Source organism: Nelumbo nucifera, chromosome 1 (assembly GCF_055504915.1).
Source record: "Nelumbo nucifera cultivar China Antique chromosome 1, China Antique-T2T, whole genome shotgun sequence".
Lineage (NCBI taxonomy): Eukaryota > Viridiplantae > Streptophyta > Magnoliopsida > Proteales > Nelumbonaceae > Nelumbo > Nelumbo nucifera.
The window spans coordinates 163,354,285-163,376,230 of NC_142649.1; the positions used below are offsets into that span (position 1 = coordinate 163,354,285).

The window sequence follows — 21,946 nt, forward strand, 5'->3', positions numbered from 1 at the left end:
TTTGACTTCTAGACTTCTTTAAAAGTCATTAGTCACCATATAAACCGAACAGTGAAAAATGCAATGTTTCCCTCCGATAGATAGCTTTCACACAATTTGAAAAAAAAAAATGTTTATTTGATAAATAGTTTAACTAAATAATATTTCAAACTGATCTATTACAGAAATGTCTATATATGTAACACTGAATAAGCACCATTTATCAGATAAATATCATGTTAATCTCTAATCTATGTAAAACCCAGACTTGAGCACTTTTATGGATGAATTGGCCCCGTCTATCTTGTTCATTAGAAACCATTGTTGTGAGACTAAACACCAAAATTCGATCTCCACGGGACATTCTTTTACTTCTTAATCAGGTGGTTAACTAGTTTGATTTATGAAAATTGTCATTTAATTAACTAGGACCTGATTCAACTCATACAACACCGATAAAAACATAAAAGAAAAAAGAAAAATCTAGAAATAAAACTATTTATCCTTAAATAGAAATGCATTTATATGCATATAACTATTATGATATAATTAAACCAATTGACTGTGGCTCAATTGAGTAGTATCTCTGATTCATTAATGCACAGAGACTTGGATCAAATCCCACTGAGCTGTATATGTCAGCTTATCTTTTTCTTAAAACCAAACACAACCTTAATTAATTTAGTCAAAAAATAACTAAACCAACTGCATGCACGCACATCAACCCATCCAACAGTCGTGGATTCAAAACTTCAAATGTCTCGTAGTCTGTCTGGTTCGAAGGCCGCCGCCGGGTCAATGTGGACATCATCATATTCAATGGTTGAACCATTCCTGCTGCCTTCTAATTATTCTGTTACTAGAAGAGAAGAGTTGATGATCAAATAAATTCAAAGTTAAGATATAACAAACAATCAAAATTCAAAATGATTTCTGTGATCCGTCATCACTCATCGGTGTTTAATGTCAAAGGTGGCAGCATATAAACCTTGACGCGCCATGACATGTATGTATGTAAAGTGTAAACATACAGATATATAGAAGCGGTCGTCATTAATTGGTTGAGAGTGCGGACGATTCGAACTCGCAGACGATACGACTCACTCGGGATTTTCTATTCACTTTTTTTACCCATTCTCCATAGGGATGACAATTTCGTCGGAATTTTTGGATATCGGATTTTGATTCTAATAGAACCCACTTATTAAAACATTATTGTATTTGAGATTTTAAATTAAAACCATATAAGGTTTGAGACAAGTTTGGGTTTTGACTTTAGAGTATGGATACCAATATCTGGGATGCATAAAATGAACCTATTATTTTACTATTAATATTTTATTTGTATAAATTTTTTGAGATTAAAATCATATTTGATGTAAATTCGCATTTGATAGATTGTTTATTTCATTTAGTTATAAAATGTTAATTTTAAATATTTTTTATTTTTAGTTGGAATTGTTAATCATATATATGTATTGATTGTTTTGATGAACATAAAATTTAATAAAATCTATTTTATTTCATTAAATAACACACAAGGCGAAATGGCTAGAGATGAGCAAACGATTTATCCGATTAAAAACCAAAATTTTAAATGAAAAACCAAACCGAAACCGAAATATTGAAATGTATATATATATTTTAATATATATTGTAATGTATATTTTAATATAATATATATATATATATATATTTTAATATATATTATATTATTAAAAAATATATATTATACAATGTATATAATAAATTATAAATTTTCATACATAATATAATACAACATAATATACTTTATATGCAAGCATATTTTACTGCGAGATCTTCCAAATGTACAGCTGTAGTGATGTGTGGGTAGGGAAGAAAAGTTACCAATGGACGGCTATAGTGTCATGTGACTAGGTGTGGATAGGAGATCCAGATTGGCAACTAGAGCCTTTTATGGTTGAAGATAAGTCTTTCAACCCTCAAGTTGCTGCAACAATTGAGGTTAAAGATCATTCCCACGAATTATTCTTCAATTGAGTTGGTGTTTCTGTCTTCTAACAATCAAATATTTCTACTGAGATTCGTTACATTCTTGGATTCTACTAGTGCAAGAGAGTAGTCAGAGGGGGTTCTTCACTGGAAAATAAGAGAAAAAAAAAGAGAGATTATATACCACTTCTTTTACAAAAAAAAAAGAAAAATTAAATTTCTTTGAATTTATCCTCATCTTTTGTACCCCAAATTATGAAATTTGTGTCGACAATAATATTTCTAAACCTTATTCATTCCGTGAAAGCAATGTGCCTTCTTTGATTGGTCAATTATATGAGAAATTGCACCTGCACACTTGATTGAAAAATTAGCTTTTTTCTTACAAAACCTATTTTTGAATTTGTCTCACATTGGAAAGTTATAAGCTTTTTTTTTAATATATTAATAGGAGCTGATTTACACTCCTTAGAAATAGTAAGGAGAGTATGGGGGTTTGATACCGTGCAACGCATGCGCACATGTGTGCGCGGCGCAATGAGGCACTTTAGAAGCACACTTTGCATGCGAATGGCAGCTTTGGTTTTGGTGCGATGCTGACTGTCGATCAACATTGATGGGATCAACGGTCACAATTTGATCAGGTATGATCAAGAGGCACAATTCAAAGTTAACAGTCATTAACTGTTAACTACTTTTTAAACAGCCACAATGTTTGAAATTGTGACTATTCAAGGTGCCTTCTCTAAACCAGCACCTACTTTTTCTTCATACCTCTTCATAAACTATTTAAGGAATATGAATCAGACTTCAAAAACACACATTTTCGAAATCCACTTTCTCTCTCTCTAAGTCCGGTCTGCTATAGTCTCACAAAAGGTTTCTCCGGAGATTCTTCAACTTTTCTGATTGCAGATTCTCGCCCAAGGCTCTGTTGTATCCTGGGAACGGATTTGCTTGTAACTCAATAGCAAACTCAATGAAACTGAGTGGGGGTAAATAACGTTCTAAAGATAGTGTCTTTAGACGCGCCTCAGAGCTTCTCCTCCAAAGTTACAGTGACCCCATTTTCCAACAAAATCTAACTGGGGTAAACTTTACACCCCAGTTCGATTTTACATGCCTTTGGTAACATGTAATTTTACATCTCTTCTCCTTCTCTCTCAATTGCTCTCTTTCTCTCTCTCTCTCTCCCTCTCTCTCTTCTTCTTCTTCTTCTTCTTCTTCTTCTCTCTTGCTCGCTCTTCTTCATCTCTCTCTTGACGTTCTTCCCCATACCCTAATGCATTTGTCCACTCCGATTGTGTAAGCGGTTCCATCAACAAAAACAACAATGGCGTTTATGGCATCTTTATGCGATTTCACGGAATCCAAGCAACGAACGATGACTTCTTATATTCGTTGCCTCGCCATCTCCAGTGACTTACTCTATGCCGCCTCAGGCAGTGAAATCAATGTCTACAATCTAACAAACTACACGCACATCAATGCATTCAACAGCAATTCCTCCTCGGGTTCCGTTAAGTCTCGCTTTTTCAGAAAGGAAGGTCTTCACTGCTCACCAGAACTCTAAGATCTGAGTCTGGCAGCTAACCCCAACCAAACGACATCAACTCGTGGCAACGCTTCCCACCGTCAAGGACCATGTTCGTTGTTTCGTTCTACCGAAGAACTACTTCTGCGTCAAACGTCACAAGAAACAGCTATGGATTGAACACGTTGATGTTTTCTCTGGCCTCGCCATCAGCAATGGCTTAATCTACTCCGTTTCCTGGGACAAGTGCTTGAAAGTATGGCGGGCATCAGATCTGCGTTGCTTGGAGTCCGTGAAACCCAAGGCAGATCTCCGCTGCAACCAACTGGAGAGGAGAGGTTGTTCATTCTCTCTTTCTCTCTTCTCCTCCTTTTTTTCTTCTTCTTCCCCTGCTTCCCTCCTCCTTTGTAAAAACAAAGTAACCTCGATTTACGTTGATGTAACCAAACAAGACAAGTGTAAATGGGTACAATGGCCAATCCGTATTTTACACTTTCACCGAACCATCATGTCTCAACTTCATCAGTGTAAAATAGCATTTACATACGAAACAAATGCAGCCTAAAGGTTTTTTGCTATAAAAAGCCAACTTTTGTGCATAGGGAAATTTTGTTCTTTTCAGTTTCATTTAAGGATATGAATAAGAAGACCAAACGACCTAAGTTGACCCAAGTTTCAGGGAAAAAATAATAAGATAAAAGGTTCACTGATCCCACAACGAAGTGAGTGCAGTTATTGTAATTTACATCTCCGCTTCACAAGGAGCTGCCCCACAACACCCCACAGCACATCCCATCATGTATTGGGAACATCTCCTGATGATAGTACTAGTCTCGATGATGTCATCATCGGGAAATGTTCCCAATACACAGCGGGGATGTGCTGTGGGGCAGAGATGTGATCTCCAGTTATTGACAGTCCTTATAGAACGGCCGTCCAGAAAAAAAAAAAATCTGACATTATTGACAGCCCTTATAAAACGGCCATCCAGAAAATAAAAATATCTCAGACATTATTGTTCCAACTATTTCAGAGAAAAAAAGTATCTCAGACATTAGTAAATTTGCTTAAGGAAGAGGAAAAAAACAGGAAGCAGGCAAAGGAAAGGCCATCATATCGTTGTTCACGTACAGGTAGACAACCTTAAAAGCATGATTTATTCTTATAAAAGAAGATATTTGAGCTGAAGTGTATAAATTATAAAGCTGCATATCAAGTGGCTCCCCACATGAACATCTCAGCATGCAATGGAATATCTCCCCTAGTTGTCATGCGGAGATGTTCCCAATACACAGTTGGGTTGGAATGTACTGTGGGACACCCATGAGGCACGCTCTATGGAGTGCAGATGCAAGTTCCTTCATCAGTTCTCTCACCTTCCATGTAGTGTTGCAGTGGCAAAGATTTGGAGGAATTGCAGTGCAAATAAATGCATTGAGTAACTAGATCATTAAGGTTGTATTTAGTTGCAATACAAACAAATTTGCACTGATATAAAATTATGTCAGTTGCAAATGATTTGAGTGTAAATTCTGACTTATTTTTGTTTCAATATTTAGATTATTTTGTTTGATTGCAGTATAAATGCAATAAATTAAGACATGAAACAGAATAAAATAAAATTAAACGAGAATTTGCATTTTATTTATTTGCACTCCCATGCATTTGACTGATAGAGGCCTGTTGTAAGTTGTAACTTGTAAGAATCAGTCCAGACTCGACTGCACGGTTGAACCAGTTACCTTGCAGGCGGTTTTCATGGTTTCAAATTTTCAATAAAATAACCACCCAATTAGCTATTTAGTAGACCTGGAAAAAAGTTGATCCAACCCACGAGCCCGACCCAACTGAACCCAACCCAAAAAAACAGGGTTAGGGTCTCATATTTAGCTACCCAAGTGTGAAAATGACCCAACCCGACCCAACCCAAAAAAACTAGGTTGGTTTATTATGGGCCTGCGCGTAGGATCTCGTCACGGGTCGGTCCACGAGGAGAAAGCCCTGCTTTTCCTTGCGCCTTCCCTTGCGTGTAGACCCTATTGTAGAAACGAATGGGTGATTTGTCCAAGAAACCACCCGAACTCTCCAAATAGGTGATTTGTCCAAGAGACCATCCGAACTCTCACTCTTTTCTTGACTGGAAAAACTGAATGCCTTTACTTCAATTCGTAGCTCCTTAAATAGGAGATTACAAGAGGAGACATTCGACTAAGCTAGGAAAATCCAACTTTAAATCAAACTCCTACTTCTAACAGACTTCTAACAACACTTAGTTCTTATCTCTAATAGATAAGAATAGAACTAAATAAGTAAGAACATAACTCATACTAAGAAGATAAGATAAGATGAGGATAAGGGATAAGGTAAGCTAGCGATGAGTTGGCGAGCGGAGCTGATGAGGTAAGATAAGTGTGGACCCACCCTGATGAGCTGTCATGTGGACCCCGCTCTACTGCTGCTGCCGGCGGTCCGCGCGTCTCACAATGCTGCTGCCGTGTGGTGTGTGCTGCTGCCGTGCGGTGCGTGTTACACGCTGCCGAGCGGTGCGTGCAGCGTGCTGCCGGGCGGTGCATGCTACGTGCTGCCAGGCGATGCGTGCTGCGCGCTGCCGGGCGGTGCGTGCTGCTGCGTGGCGTTGCCGGGCGGTGCCTGCTGCTGTGCGGCCTGCTGTGCTTATCTCTATTAGATAAGAACAAAACTAGATAAGTAAGAACAGAACTCCTACTAGGAAGATAAGATGAGGATAAAGGATAAGGTAAGCTGGCGGTGAGTTAGCGAGCGGAGCTAATGTGGTAAGATAAGTGTGGACCCACCCTGATGAGCTGTCTTGTGGGCCCCGCTCTACTGCTGCTGTCGGCGGTGTGCGCGTCTCACAGTGCTGCTGCCGTGTGGTGCGTGCTGTTGCCGTGCGGTGCGTGCTACGCACTGCCGGGCAGTGCGTGTTGCGTGTTGCCAAGTGGTGCGTGTTGCGTGCTGGCGGGCGATGCGTGCTGCTGTGCGGCTCTGCAGAGCGGTGCCTACTGCTGTGCGTGCTGCGTGCTGCCAGGCGGTGCATGCTACGCGCTACCGGGCGGTGCGTCCTGCTGTGCGTGCTGCTGCCTATGACTACGCCGTAGTGCGCAGCCAGTCGATGTGTCCATAACATGGGTTGGGTTGGGTTGGGTCATGGGTCAACCTGCTGACCCGATTGTCAAGTCTAATTGAGATTATTTATGCATTGTTAGAAGTTTTCACTCTTTAATTTTTTCTATTTAGTCTTTAATTTTTATTGTTTACTCTTTAAATTGTTAAATGTTCAAGTTTTTTATTTTATATTTGGAATTTTATGGTTAATTCTTTTAATTTTGATATTTTTCATGTAATTTTTCTTTATTTTTTAAATTTCAATTATTTTTTGGGATGACCCGAATTAACCCATGGGTCAACCCTAACCCGAACATTTAGGGTTAAGGTCTAACATCCGAAATTCAACCTGACCCAAAATCAACCCAAAGTACCTTGACCCAACCTGAATCCGACCCACCCAACCCAATTGCCAAGTCTACTATTTAGTATACTCTTACATTATAGATTGCAGGCGGTTTCTCCCCCTCTTCGATTCGGTATTGCTCTCTTTGTTAATTCAGATTTGACTCCTGTTGTAAACCAAGACATAATGAATTAATGAAAATTGGCCCAAGTTATTTCATAGTTTCGGCTTTGTATACACAATTTCACAAATACAGACTATATATTGGTCTGTATTAATTTGATCCTAGCATATCTTGAGTTTTTAATATCCATGCATTTTCAAGCATATTTCGAGCTTTTAGATATTTGAACCTTGATTAGATGCCAAAGACAAACTGTCATTGATCTGGGTCATCGATATTTATTCAATTCATAGATAGAATTTCAGAAAATTGTGTTACTGCCCAGCAAGAGCACACGAAGCCTAGTTCCAATTTCCAAGAAAGCGTAAAGAAGGGTGTGAAACCAAAAAGCTAAAAACATGGTGTCAGTTTCTCTAAGGGTATAGAAACAGCGTCAGTTTCTATACCTGAAGCATCACTGATCTGTCATGAAGCTTTTAATTTCACTCAACCATTCACTCGGAACGCGTGGGCTCCCTTTATTAAGATACTTCGTGATTCCAATGAAATACGAAGCTGAAGAGTTCCTCCCCATAGGCATTGGATTAGTCATTGGATGCCCAATATAATCACAGAAAGAAAATCGATCGAATGCTATAATATAGATCATAGAACCTAACAAATGCTTTACACTAGCAATACATTTACTAATCTTGCCTTGAAAGAGACGCGGAATTCTAAACTTAACTTGGAGAAAGGAGAATCAGTTATAGAAAGATTTGGGCCTTCTTTTCTTATTCCTAATTCGTTATAAGCACGTCACCACTTAAAACAGAAAGAAAGAAATTATCAAGATGGTATAAATTTCCTATTTTTACGTATACCTACTCCTAAATAAATCTCCAGACTTCCTTAATCGATTGAAGTTTGGAGATAAAAGGAAACCACGGTGATCTTTCGTATCACTCTTCAGGAAGTTGCCGCGACTCGGGAGAACGTGCCATCCCCATGAGCAAACTGCGGGAATCCTCTCAGAGACTTCCTATATTAACCCTTAGGAGTTAGGACCCTCTATTCCGTATTAACCCTTTCCATCGCTTTCACCAACAGTGCGTTCATGGCTACCCCAAGTGATCCCAGTTGCAGTCAAGATAATGTCCATGTTGGTTCCTTCTTCCTAACCATGCCTACCAACCCCACAAAATCTCAACAGAGATGGCGTTTGGCTTTCAAGGCCATCTATATTTCTAGAGTTTTTTTCTCCCTTGTTAATGATGTCTTGGCCAAGAAGAAAGACCAGTTCCTTAATGGAATCCTGCGTTCCCCATCCTATATTGCACTTGATATTCATCCCAAGGATGATGGTGACAATGCCCCTTTTTCTAATTTCGATCACAAAAGCTTCATTGATATGGTAAAGGAAAAGAACTTGGAAAGTCTCCGCGTGTTTGGGGGTGTTGAAGGAGTTGTTGCGGCCTTCAAAACTGATGCCAAGAATGGGATCCGTGGCCATGCTGACGATCTCAACCTCCGACGCCATGTGTTCGGTTCCAATACATATAAGAACCCCCCTGCAATAGGGTTCTTTCACTTTGTGCTAGAAGGATTCAAAGATACCACCATTCTCATACTTTGTGCCTGTGCAACCCTCTCACTTGTGTTTGGTATCCAACAGCATGGGCTCAAAGAAGGGTGGTATGATGGTGGGAGCATATTGCTTGCCGTCTTTCTTGTTATAGTTGTCTCTGCAGTGAGTAACTTCAAGCAATCAAGGCAGTTTGAGAAACTTTCAGACGAGAGCAGCAACATCAATGTGGACGTCATCAGAGATGGGAGGAGGCAACAGATCTCTATCTTTGATATTGTGGTGGGAGATGTTGTTTGTCTGAAGATTGGAGACCAGATTCCAGCAGATGGATTATTCTTAAACGGCCACTCCTTACAAGTGGACGAGTCTAGCATGACCGGGGAAAGCGACCATGTGGATGTTGATGCTAGTCAAAATCCATTCTTATTCTCTGGAGCAAAAGTAACAGATGGTTTTGCTCACATGCTCGTAACCTCTGTGGGCATGAACACTACATGGGGTGAGATGATGAGTTCCATAACCCAGGACTCAGATGAAGAGACCCCTTTACAAGTTCGTCTCAACATGCTAACTTCTTACATAGGGAAGGTTGGTCTGGCCATCGCACTCCTAGTTCTTGTGGTGATGCTGATTCGTTACTTCACTGGACACATAGAAGAGGAGGATGGAATCAGTAAATACAAAGGCCACAACACCAAATTCAATGATCTGATGAATGCATTGGTCAGTATTATCTCTGCTGCAGTCACGATTGTGGTTGTGGCAATACCAGAAGGTTTACCACTTGCTGTCACACTCAGCCTAGCATATTCTATGAAAAAAATGATGGCTGACAATGCAATGGTTCGGAAGCTAGCTGCCTGTGAGACTATGGGTTCCGCAACAACCATCTGCACAGACAAAACTGGCACCCTCACCTTGAACCAAATGAAGGTCAATGAGTTTTGGGTTGGTGAAGGAGCAAAGGACAATCATGCCTCTTTTGTTATAGCCCCAAACCTTGTTGATTTGCTGGGACAAGGAGTTAGTCTAAACACAACTGGTAGTGTTTATAGACCTGCTCCAGGAATGGAACCTGAGGTTTCCGGCAGTCCCACTGAAAAGGCTATTCTCTCTTGGGCTGTTTCAGAGTTGGGTATGGATATGGATGAAGTGAAGCAGTGTTGCACAGTCCTTCATGTAGAAGCCTTTAATTCAGAGAAGAAAAGAAGTGGAGTTTTAATAAAGACAATGACCAAGAGGACAATTGACACACATTGGAAGGGAGCAGCTGAGATGATACTGGCAATGTGTTCAAATTATTATGAAAGAAATGGGACCATAAAAACCATGGATGAAAGCAAAAGGATTAAATTCAAGCAAATTATTGAAGGTATGGCAGCTAAAACTCTCCGATGCATTGCTTTTGCCCATAAATCAATGCCAGAAGTAGAAATTGAAGGTGGATTGGGTTATCACAGACTCCAAGAAGACAGCCTCACTTTGTTGGGCCTAGTGGGCTTAAAGGACCCTTGTCGACCAGAGGTGAAAACAGCTGTAAAAGCTTGCAGAGATGCTGGAGTGAACATCAAGATGGTCACTGGAGACAATATTTTCACTGCAAGAGCTATTGCCATCGAATGTGGGATACTTGAACCTGATGAAGAAGTGAACAATGAAGCAGTTGTAGAAGGTGTAGAGTTCCGGAGTTACTCAGCAGAAGAAAGGATGGAGAAGATTGACAAAATCAAGGTGATGGCAAGGTCCTCCCCCTTAGACAAGCTTCTAATGGTGCAGAGCTTAAAGCAAAAAGGTCATGTTGTTGCAGTGACTGGTGATGGAACAAATGATGCACCAGCTCTCAGAGAAGCAGACATTGGGCTCTCTATGGGGATTCAAGGAACTGAAGTGGCAAAAGAGAGTTCAGACATTGTCATCTTAGATGATAACTTTGCTTCTGTAGCCACAGTCTTGAGGTGGGGAAGGTGTGTTTACAACAACATTCAAAAGTTCATCCAGTTCCAGCTCACTGTAAATATCGCTGCCCTTGTGATTAATTTCATGGCAGCAATTTCTTCTGGTGAAGTCCCATTAACAGCAGTCCAAATGTTGTGGGTGAACCTGATCATGGACACTTTGGGAGCATTGGCACTAGCCACCGAACAACCCACCAAAGAGCTCATGGAAAAGCCACCAGTGGGTCGAACAGAGCCGCTTATTACCAATATCATGTGGAGGAACCTCACTACTCAAGCTCTATATCAGGTGATCATCTTACTGACCCTAGAATTCAAGGGAAAGTCTATCTTTAACATAAATGAGAAAATCAAGGACACCCTAATCTTTAATACCTTTGTATTCTGCCAAGTTTTTAATGAATTCAATGCAAGGAGACTGGAGAAGAAGAATATATTTGAGGAAATACATAGAAGCCGGTTGTTTCTAGGGATTGTTGGGATGACAGTGATTCTTCAAGTGCTGATGGTTGAGTTCCTGAAGAGGTTTGCCAACACTGAGCAGCTAAATGTAGGGCAGTGGCTTGTTTGTATTGGGATTGCAGCTTTATCTTGGCCAATCGCATTCCTTGTCAAGTTCATACCAGTTTCTGATAAACCACTTCTCAGCCTTCTTAGATGGTAATGCTTGGCCATCTTGAAATAAGGACCACAATCAACTTCTAAGTCTTCTTAGAAATTTATTGCCTCAGATTTCATTCATGTCTATATTACTTTTTGCAAAGTCCCTGTTTTGTTTTATATAACTCTTGGGTTTTCCTTCACTCAGTTATGTTCATGTAGGTATTACTGATATAATAAACTACCATTCAGATTTGATTTACCCATGTTTTCTTTGTTTAATGGTTTTTCTTGTGTCCCCCCCCCTTCCTTCCAAGTGTAAATATGGTGTAACTGGTGCACACGTAATTTTGTAATGTTGCAACCAACACCATTAAGAAATCTCATCCAGTATCTACGCCAATTATCTGAAACCTGAATAAATAAACTGGAAGTACACTATTCAGTCTTTCAAGTTACAAAGAATAAAAGCTCAAAAGAAAACCGAAACAATTATCTAGGCTCTGATCATCATAACCCCATAGAATAGGTGATTTAATCAAAAAACATCATAATTAAACTGGAAGTACACTATTCAGTCTTTCAAGTTACAAAGAATAAAAGCTCAAAAGAAAACCAAAACAATTATCTAGGCTCTGATCATCATAACCCCATAGAATAGGTGATTTAATCAAAAAACATCATAATGTGTTTAAATAGTCATTAATCTCATGTATGGAAAAACTGTGAACATTAGATAAAGCTAAGTGTCCCATATAAGTGTTCCCCAAGCTAAGAATAATAACCAAACCACCTTTTGAATTCAAAAACATAAAGTTCACAAGTAATCTTCATACAGTACCGTAAGTGGACAAGGACTTTATGTGACCAAAGAGATGGACACTTTTAACTAAAGGAGAAAGTTTGTCGGTAATTATATGGTATTTAACCACTTATCAAAGGTTCAGATTCTAAAATGGGGCCTATATTGATTTGTAATCTTGCTCACCTAGAGCAACAGAACTTGATAATCTGGCCTGATGACAGCTTGGTTAACCAAATGGATAAACAGGACTACCAGGTTGAGGTAAATTTTGACAATTTTGCATTTTCCTGTCTAGAACAGTTATGAACAAGAAAGTGAGAATTACAATAAAAACTTTATTTTCTCAAAGTGCCTTCTTTCAATTAGTTGGGTATAAGTTGAATAAGTTGAAATACCAAGCAATGCCTTACTTTCATTGAAATATATAATTTTCAACAGGAAACCAGGTGTATTAGATGATTCATCATACATATTGTCACCCACAGTTAGTGGTCTTACTTTTTTTTTTTGCTTCATAGTTAGGTGGTCTTACTTAAGGCTATATTTGGATTGATAGAAAATTAAGAGGAAAACAGAAAGTGGAGGGAAAGAAACCCACTACAGCAATAAAGACGAAGGACACACATATTGATACCACACATCAATCTCAGTTATCAAATTCTTTATCCTATCAAATTAGTTGGATTCTTCAACTATAATCAGTTAAAAAGAAGTAAAAAAAAACGCATACTAACAAGAATATACAGTAAACTATATTTGTTCTAACTTTTTTAACCTTCCCAATTAGTTGGTCTTTGTGGTAAGCTTCTTCAGATGAAATAACACAAAAGTTGTCTTCAATTAAAGACAAGCTGTATAACTAACATAACAAAACTTAAAGCTGACTTTTCTAGATTCCAAGATGATGATAATCATACATGAAACCCTAAAATTTATCATATAGCTAACATCAGGAGCCAGTTGAAACCATCCAAGTTAAATCCACCGGCACAATCAGCAGCAAATTAACCTTGAAAAACATAGATAAGCCTTTGATGGACCCACTAGGTCTCCATGTGATTACCATTTAGGAACACAGGAATTCAGGAATATGATCCAACAACAGTTAAACCCAGGAAAAATTCATGGAATAACTAACAAGCAACAAAACCAAACCAAGATCGCACACAATAGTTAATAACATGAAAGGGAAAATGCAGAGATCACCTGGATGGACCCACCAACGTGGTAGACAGAAAACATCGATCCCTATCTATCGATACTATACGTCTTGTTGGGGGAAACCATGACAATGAAAATTGGAAGCGATTGGTTACCCTTCTTGTGTTAACCTGGTCCCACGCACTTTGTTTCTTGAGGATCCAGAAACGATGGAGGACCAGTACCCTTCATACAATAGCACACTTCCTCTAACTTAGGGTTTCATTTTTTAAAAGATGAAATATCAGTGGAGTTGTACCAACGAAATGTAAAAACAAAAAAAAAATGAAGGAAAAGAATAAAAGAAAGAGAACCTGTGCAGAGTACAAGGACAACCGGAAGAATTAACATTTGTACTTCAGCTTGGAACCGTGGAATTGGGGCCCAGAAGGGGATAGGTCCCGCTGTCCCACTGACCACTGTGGGACAGTGTCTAAATGGGTCCCGCAGACGTGTGGGTGTGGGCCGTGTGGCAACTGGTAAGAACCTTTAAGCCGGGCCCTGGATCATGGAACGGCCGAGTTCGAATCTGCGCCCCACGGCCTGGCGCCCCAAAAACAACGACCCACAAAGTAGAGAGTCGCCGCAGACACGCATCCCCCTCGAACTCGTGCGGAGCATCTACTCCAAAACTCCAAAACTCCAAAATAAAAATGTTTTCCCCCTATCATGTTCCTCTCGACCTGCCCTGAACCCTGCACATCCTCTTCCTCCTCCATCCGAGCTTAACAAGAAATTTGGTGCCGACACCGACGACCGTTCCGGCAGATACATCGGATCCCCGTTCCTTTCATCTCATCTGTTCTCTCACATATTCAAGCAAGTCAGTACATTTTAAAGAAACAGATAGCCCAGAAATCAAAACAATGAGTTATGAAAGCAGAAGTCCGCTATACATCATCTGATTTTATCTTGTAAATATGTCCATTTAAGAGACTTCTGCCTGTACTGATGGTGCACAATCTAGTGCTTCCTGTTGGCGGACAGCTCGAACGTCGGACTAAGTAGGTTGTATAGCTGAGCTGCAAAAGAGAGATATCAGATTGTTTGAGTTGTTTGACTCAGGATGGATACTTCGATGCTTAAGTCAGCAAAAAGTTTTGAGAGAGCCAAAAAGCAAGAGAACTAGAAAGTTATAAATGCTAAATGGTGTAAACCTTTTATGAGAAAGGAGACACCTTTATATAGGCAAGCTACCATGTGGCTCATGAAGCATGTCCCAGATCTTCAGCCCGTCTGGTTAGGAGATGGTTTCATGCCTGGAAGTGGATTCTACGTAAACGAGTAGTGCTTAACTAGTTGTTTTCAAAGTGGGCGGGGTGATAACTAACTCTTTCGGCGTGGCGTCACGATCTCGGGGAAGTCGGAGACGATAGCTTGCTTAAGGAGGAGGTCACCCCAACGCGTTAGGTAGGCCACTAGCTGAACTCAGGTCAAGTCGACAAAAGCAAGTCCCCTCTCATTCCCACTTGACGTCTTGCCAGACCCGTTCGCAGTTCAATCTGCTAAGGTGGTGCTGAAGTCATTAAGTCGGTTCGAGGTGTTTGAGGTGCATCCATGGCTTACTTACATGATGCTGAGATATCGTCTGACTGTTATGAGGTGCCATATCGTCTAACTCCCGAAGGGATGCTGGTTTGATGAAGGGAGTAACTTGGAATTAGTCTTTGGCCATGGTGACTCATTCAGTCGGTTCGCATATTGCCTGGCCTATTCACCCAACTCGACTCAAGGGCAGGATAGTGCATGACAAAATTCAAATTTCAAATTCCAATTTAGACACGTAAATTTTAAAATTCAAATTCGCCCGCAAGGGGTTTGACCTTCTCAACTATCGATCTGATGTTGCACCGCCTCATCCGTCAATTTTTTGCGCCCTCATAGTAACCTATTAAAAGATATTTAAAAGAATGTACTTAAAGAACATTCATTTAGTTACTTTTGTTTTTATTTACTATAGCGGTATAGCTTATTAAAAGATAACAAAATCTTATTAGAATTTATCATTAAATCAATCTAATACAACCTATTAAATGAATCTAATAAAAAAGATATTAAAAGTCATAAATACTTTAGTAATTATAACTAAGGTTAAAAAACTAGATCGGATATGGAACCATTTTAGCCACCGATTCTCAGGTTGAATGATTTGATCGTCTGGTTTGAAAAGATGGTCTGTTTTGATATAAAAAAATAAAAATTAAAATAAAAGGCCAAAAATCATTGTCTAAGTCGATGGTTAGACTGCATGGGTCAATAGGTCACTGATCAAGTCAACGGGTTTTTGACTCAGGAACATTTTTAAAGTAAAATAAAATCAGTCACTTGGACGATTTCCGGGTCAACCGGTCCAGTTTTCAAAACCATGATGAGAACCTTCAATTTGTGACTTTTATCATAGAGTAAAAGACTAAAACCTCTCTTAGGTTTTTAATAAATACAAAAACCTCTCCGTTTTTTTAAAAAAACCTTCATTGTCAAGTGACTTCATGAGACAAAGACCTTTCCTTTATTAGCAATCGACTAAGATATATTTACATGTGGCATTCTATTTATAGATGGAATTCTTAAAACCCAATCTGGTCCAAGAAAAAGAAAAATCCAATATTGCGTCGCTAGAATACAATATTAATTGTGCCAAGTTGGGGTATTTCTTGATGTATGTCAATCATGCCTCCAACTGAAAATCTCATTGACGAACAGAAAAAATCTAATCCAGGCAGCAGAGACAAAACAGAATTACTACGGGAAAAGCCATACGTATCCTGCAGCTTTTGGGATAAGCTGTTGCTGTCTCAATTGATAAATCCTCTTACTGGCTGTATGTAGCCCAGGGTTGTAGCTTAGGGATTGATCCCATTGTATAGTTTAATGTAGGGGTGTCAATGGATCAAGTTTGAGTTGGACCCTATCGAATCAAAATCAATATGAACGAGTTGAAATGTTGAATTGTCCAATAAGATATATTAAATTAGATTGGTCCAGACTTAAATGATTTAAAGTATTTATTGGATTGAATTGGATCGGATCCATCTGTAATAGATGTAATAGGTGTGCGGCAAGCTGCAATCAATTTATTTAATTGACCTTGTTAGAACGAAGTGGAAAATAAAATGAAAATTCTATATATTCTTGCCCCTGATAAAAATATGCAAATAACCACTTCATTCAATCAGTTTCTCTCTTTGAACTGTTCAAAGAATAAAGATACATTGTCGCAGAAAAACCCAGATGCAGTCATTCTCTCCTCTTCTTTCATTCTGCTTAAATGGTAGATCTAGAAACCAAACATCTTGTCTTTTTAAAAGCCTGCTATGAAGTAATTGGCTTTCAAAATAAACAAATATATACGACCATGCCCTTAACATTTTTCACTTGATTTAGGTGGTTATAAGACAATATCCAGATGGCAATATAAACAGTTCTTTTGGCGTGCTTCTACTGAATTTAGTTATAAATTTAATGTTGATGGTGCTTGCTGAGGCAATCTGGGTGAGTGTTCGGGTAGTGGAATTATAGGAGATACTAAAAGTGCTTTCCACTTTGTTTTCTATAATTTCTATGGCATTGGAACGTCTATTATGGCTAAATGCTTAGCTCTTCATGTCGGTTTGTCTCTTTGCCTCAATAATGGTATTTTTTTAAGTAGAGGTTTGAAAGTGATAATGAGGGTGTTTGATTCTGTTTACGTTTATTCAACAAACATTTATTGATGGTGTCACATAGGCACCATCTCAGCATTTTTTCTCTCTTGCTCTTTTATATACATCGAAAATATAAAAAGTTAGCTTTGATTTATGTGTATGTTAACCGTTTGTAGAAATTATTTTTTGAATCTTCCACAAACGATCAGGCGTTTATTCACTGTTACGCTGAAGTGGTGCCTATTTGTCATAAATGATTGTAATTATTGCATTTCTCGATTTTACCAACCAGTAAATAAAATACAAACATTTATTCAATAAACATAAACAGAACCAAACACATACAACAAGAGTTTAATTGATATCATTCTCCAGAGGCTTCCTCCCCATGGAATATCACTTACATTTTAAGAAATATTAAGGAGATGTATAGTTCCATGAGAATTAAGTTTACTCACACCCTCCCGGAGGGGATTTAATGTACTGATTTCTTCGCTAATATGGGCATATCTGAGAAGGAGATTTCAAGTGTTTAATTTAATTCAGGATTTTCCATGAGACCTCAAGAATTTCTTGAAGTAAGAAGATTATATGAAGATCCCCCTTTTGCAAATTAACTAACGGCTTTTGCTTTTGCTGCTGTATTTTTCTATTGTTTTGTCTTAACTTTTGGGCAGGGCTGAGTGGGTAAGGAGGTGTGTTTTCTGATGCTGGCTAATTAATAAAATTTTAAGGTGTTTGCCCCTCCACCTGGACTAAATTAAGTTTAAGGTTAAGATTAATCACATATAAATATATCCTATGGTTTTACTAAACTACTTAAATTAATATATCCTATGGTTTTTAAAACTACTTAAACATGTGATAAAAGACTTAAAAATACTGAATTTTTTAAATGGACTTAAACTTACCTTCAAACCATTAAGTTTAGATGGTGAAAAGAAAAGGCCAATTTCGCTGTACAATAGACAAATAGTGTCTTGTGCAAAAAAGATGAAGGCACTGCCACCTAAACAAATTAACGGATCCTTTTGCATTACAACAAAGTAGGGATAACAATTTTTTCCATTTCTCTTATCCCCATGGGGATCTGTTCCGAATGGGGCAGGGATGGGGATAATTTTCCCCCCACAGGGATGGGGATGGGGATGGGGAAATTTTCTTCCCTGTTAGCGGGGATGGGATAAGGATAGGGAGAGCACTCCCCACCCCGTGGGATCCCCATTAATATATATGTATATATGTATGCATACGTTATATATGTATGTATGTACATATACGTCTATATATTAATATTTTTAAAAATATGGTTAGATATGATTGAATATTTTTCAATAAAATTGTAAATTTTAATTATTTCATTTTTATTTTTTAAATAAAATAAAAAAAAAAACAAAATGGTTGCATTATAAAAAAATAATGTCTCCATTAACAAAGGATAATGAAGATGAAGATAACCTTGTCTCCGTTAGCAAGAACAGAAACAGGGGCAGGGATGGGGATTTTCGCAAGGACGAGAATGGGGAGAGGCTCCTGCTCCCGCCCCGCCCCATTGCCATTCCTACAACAAAGGTAGTAGAAGGCGCTGCAATCTTCTACTATAATTTTTTTTGTTTATTTTTTGCTTTTTATTTTATTTTTGTTTTTTGGCTTTACCAAAGAAACCTTGTGCTGCTTGAACAAAAGCAGAATAATACATCTCTATTTCTTATTTATCGTTTTAAATGGTGAACAAAAGAATGCAACTCTCTTTTATGAAATTACAAATTAAAGGGGAGAGGAGGGGTTTTCTATGTTTTGTGTTGTCCTTTGTGTTGTGACCATTTTAGAATTCTATATTGCTGGGAGGGTGGGAGAGATAAGGGGGAGAGGATCAAAGAAAAACTTTGTCCAACTTTTGAAAAAGCCAAGCATTATTGCAGTACTTTCATCAAGTCAGACCAATAATGATATATATACTGTGATGATCAAACCCATCTGACTTTGGTCAAACAATCTCATTCTAGTTTGCCACTTGGCTACTCAATTTTTAAGTCATCATTGACATGGACGTGATGTGGCACACTCTGAATCCACCTATCTAAAATGTAAACATTGAACTATTATTACTACTTGTTCTCCTTTTGCCTGCAAGTTTTTTGGATTTATTGCCTCATAATTCCTAAAAATTTTAGAGGAAAAAAAACTAATGGATCGTCATTTATTGATATACCTATTCCTCCATGATGGAATTTATTTTTTCAAAATTTCCCTTATAGATTTCTAATTTCTTCACTTTTCTTATAGTTTTGTGCCCATCCCTTTAGTCCAACTTTCGTATACCTATAATAGCCCTTTTATATGCACAAATTTCCATTTTAATAGTCTGTTTATTCATTGATAAGTCTATGTTCAAATTTTTATATATTTAAAATACCCTTGTTCTTTATCTAACTTTCTATTCTATCCTTTGTTTACTTCCAATTGGTTAGGATTTTCTTGTATCTATAATATAATAACCTTTATTTACATAATTTCTCATATCTTATACTTATAACCTATTAATTCATTAATAGGTTTATGTTTGAACTTTTATATTTTTTAAATGATTCCTTTTTATTTATATAATTTCTTATTTTATCCTTGTTTCTTGTTTACGTCCAAATTTTCAGATTTTATATGTCTAAAATACTCTTATAATTTGCATAATTTCCTATTGTTCACTTCATAAGTCATAGCATTAGTCAATGATCAAACTACCACCCAAAATTTTGATCCATTTATTTTCCTTTCTCCATTATGTTCTACTCTTTCTTTTTGTATGTGCTGGGTAACTGATATAACAGACTAACAGAGAGAGTTTTACCCAACAGTTCCGATAATACCCTTTTCTATCTATTGAATACCCTAATGTCCTAAGCTATTTTCTTCTCTTCACAATGTAATTTTCTGCAATATCCAACAGCCACCTCCTAATACCAACCCCACCCAAATAGAATAGACAAAAAAAATCAAACAAAAAAACCTTTAAATTTAAAAGTTATACTCACAGAAACTCAATTCCCAAATGAAATTCTCATAAAATTCCCTAAAAAAATCACATGTTAACTCATTCAGCAACAAAGAAATAAGAAACTTGCATGATTATATACTTTTCGATATGTCCCTCACTACGACCAATTTGGGCTTGCTCAAATGAAAAGGCAACTCTTAGGGATTTTTGGAGGATAATACCTCAAGAAATTTCTTAAAGGGGAGATTGGGAGATAGTGTAGTAGAGATGGATAAATATATATAAGACCGAATCATAAAACCAAGATTTTTTAAGAGAATAAACTTTCATAAAAACCTTAAATTCATATGCGAAGTACGTGCCCTTTGCTAGTAGTTTTAATTAGAACCTAGATATGGCGTGATGCTCTAAGGTCAATGGATAGGTATAAAAGATAACAAAATGGATTGGAATGACAACTTCAATCATATGCGAAACAATTTGAATTAATCCATTGAATACTTCATATAAAGATAATGTTAAGCAAGTACAATTAATAATGTGAAAGTTCAACTTAATGCAAATATGATTAGGAAATCTTGACTAAACCTTTTGAATGAGAGTGTGGAATTTAATAGTTCAATTGATAAAGGTGGACGTGGGCTCGCTATCTGAGACATTCTGTAGAACATCGGGTGGCCTGGCACTGGCAGGTGGGCTAGGTGGATAGGCTGGTCACATTGAGACAGTTTTTCAAACACCAGGTGGCCAACCAGGTGGGTTGGGTAAGGGGGAGGCCAGGTAGATAGGCTGGTCACACTAATGCACTTTTCCGAATACCAGGTGGCCAAGCAGGTGGGTTGGTCTCACTGAGACATTTTGTCGAGCAACAGTTGCCCTGGCGGATGGGCTAGCTAGGCAGGGGTGGTGTGTAACTTGGCCAAAGAGGTGGGTGACTTCAAGACATGTGATTTGCAACTTGGGCAGTTGGGTAGTGTACCTGAGGTGGGGATGGATTTTATTTTCTCACTTTTTTGGACTAACCCCTTTAATTTAAACATTACATCGAACAAATGGGATAAGCTTCTGTACGAAAGCTCTGATCTATTGTAGAGGCATAATAGGCAAATCAGAGATTTTTAAGTGTCCACTAAGAATATATATATATATATATATAAGTCAAGGGAAAATTTCTTAAAGCACCCTTATAGTTTAATTAATTGATTAATTATACACTTAATGTTTATATATTGTCTTAAATTATCCTGAAGTTTTTTGACAATTAACTAATCCTTCTTAATCATTAACGTGTGTCAATGAAAATATAAAAAAGATTATTTTACTATTCATTATAGATCACTCGGATCTCTCCCTCTCCCTCTCATTTTTTTCGAACTGCTAGAACTGTTGATCGGACAACAGTAAGACTCCAATTACAATCGAAACTGTAGATATCTCAAATCTCTCCCTCTCCCTCTTGTTCTCTTCTCTGGAACCACCGGAATTGTAGATTGGACAACAGTACGATTCCTCCAGTTACGGCCTCCACTGTAGATCTCTCAAATCTCTCCCTCTCGTTCTCTTCTCCGGAACCTCCGAAATTGTAGATTGAACAACACTAAGACTCCTACAGTTATGGTTAGAACTGTAGATCTCTCATATCTCTCCCTTTCCCTCTCGTTCTCTTCCCTGGAATTGTCAGAACTGTAAATCGGACAACAGTAGGACTCCAGTTATGGCCTCCACTGTAGATCTCTCAGATCTCATCCTCTCCCTCTCGTTCTCTTATTCGGAACTGTAGAGTTTCAAGATGAAGAAACAATGCACCCCTCTCGTTCTCTTCTCCAGAACTGCCGCAACTGCAGAGGCCTATTCTATAGTGATGGTTCCCAGGATTTGAATTTCGTCTTTGTTTCTCCAGGAAGAGAGAGAGTGCTCTAAATTCCGTCTTCATTTTTCCAGTTGTTGCGAAGCTTTGTTCATCCCGCAAGAAAAGGTTTACAAGGTTCTGCAACCTCACCTAAAAGAAGATGCTCCTTCACTTGCCTCGCTTGACGAATTCGCTGAGAAACTACTATGATGTCAATCAAGCCAACTTGCAACGCAAAACCATTCTCCAAAATC

The 21,946-nt window shown here is 38.1% G+C and overlaps 1 long non-coding RNA gene and 1 pseudogene across 2 annotated transcripts; one reads left to right on the top strand and one right to left on the bottom strand.

Moving 5' to 3' along the window:
• Positions 1–5,615: 5,615 nt before the first annotated feature.
• On the bottom strand, positions 5,616–14,394 carry LOC148804093 (uncharacterized). Its single transcript, XR_016080532.1, has 2 exons — positions 13,214–14,394; positions 5,616–7,122 (listed from the first exon to the last, which is right to left on the bottom strand). It is a non-coding gene; the product is annotated as an uncharacterized LOC148804093 (long non-coding RNA).
• On the top strand, positions 7,204–13,218 carry LOC104612393 (putative calcium-transporting ATPase 13, plasma membrane-type pseudogene; annotated as a pseudogene). The gene has a single exon (XR_016080531.1). The product of XR_016080531.1 is annotated as a putative calcium-transporting ATPase 13, plasma membrane-type pseudogene (transcript).
• Positions 14,395–21,946: the final 7,552 nt, after the last annotated feature.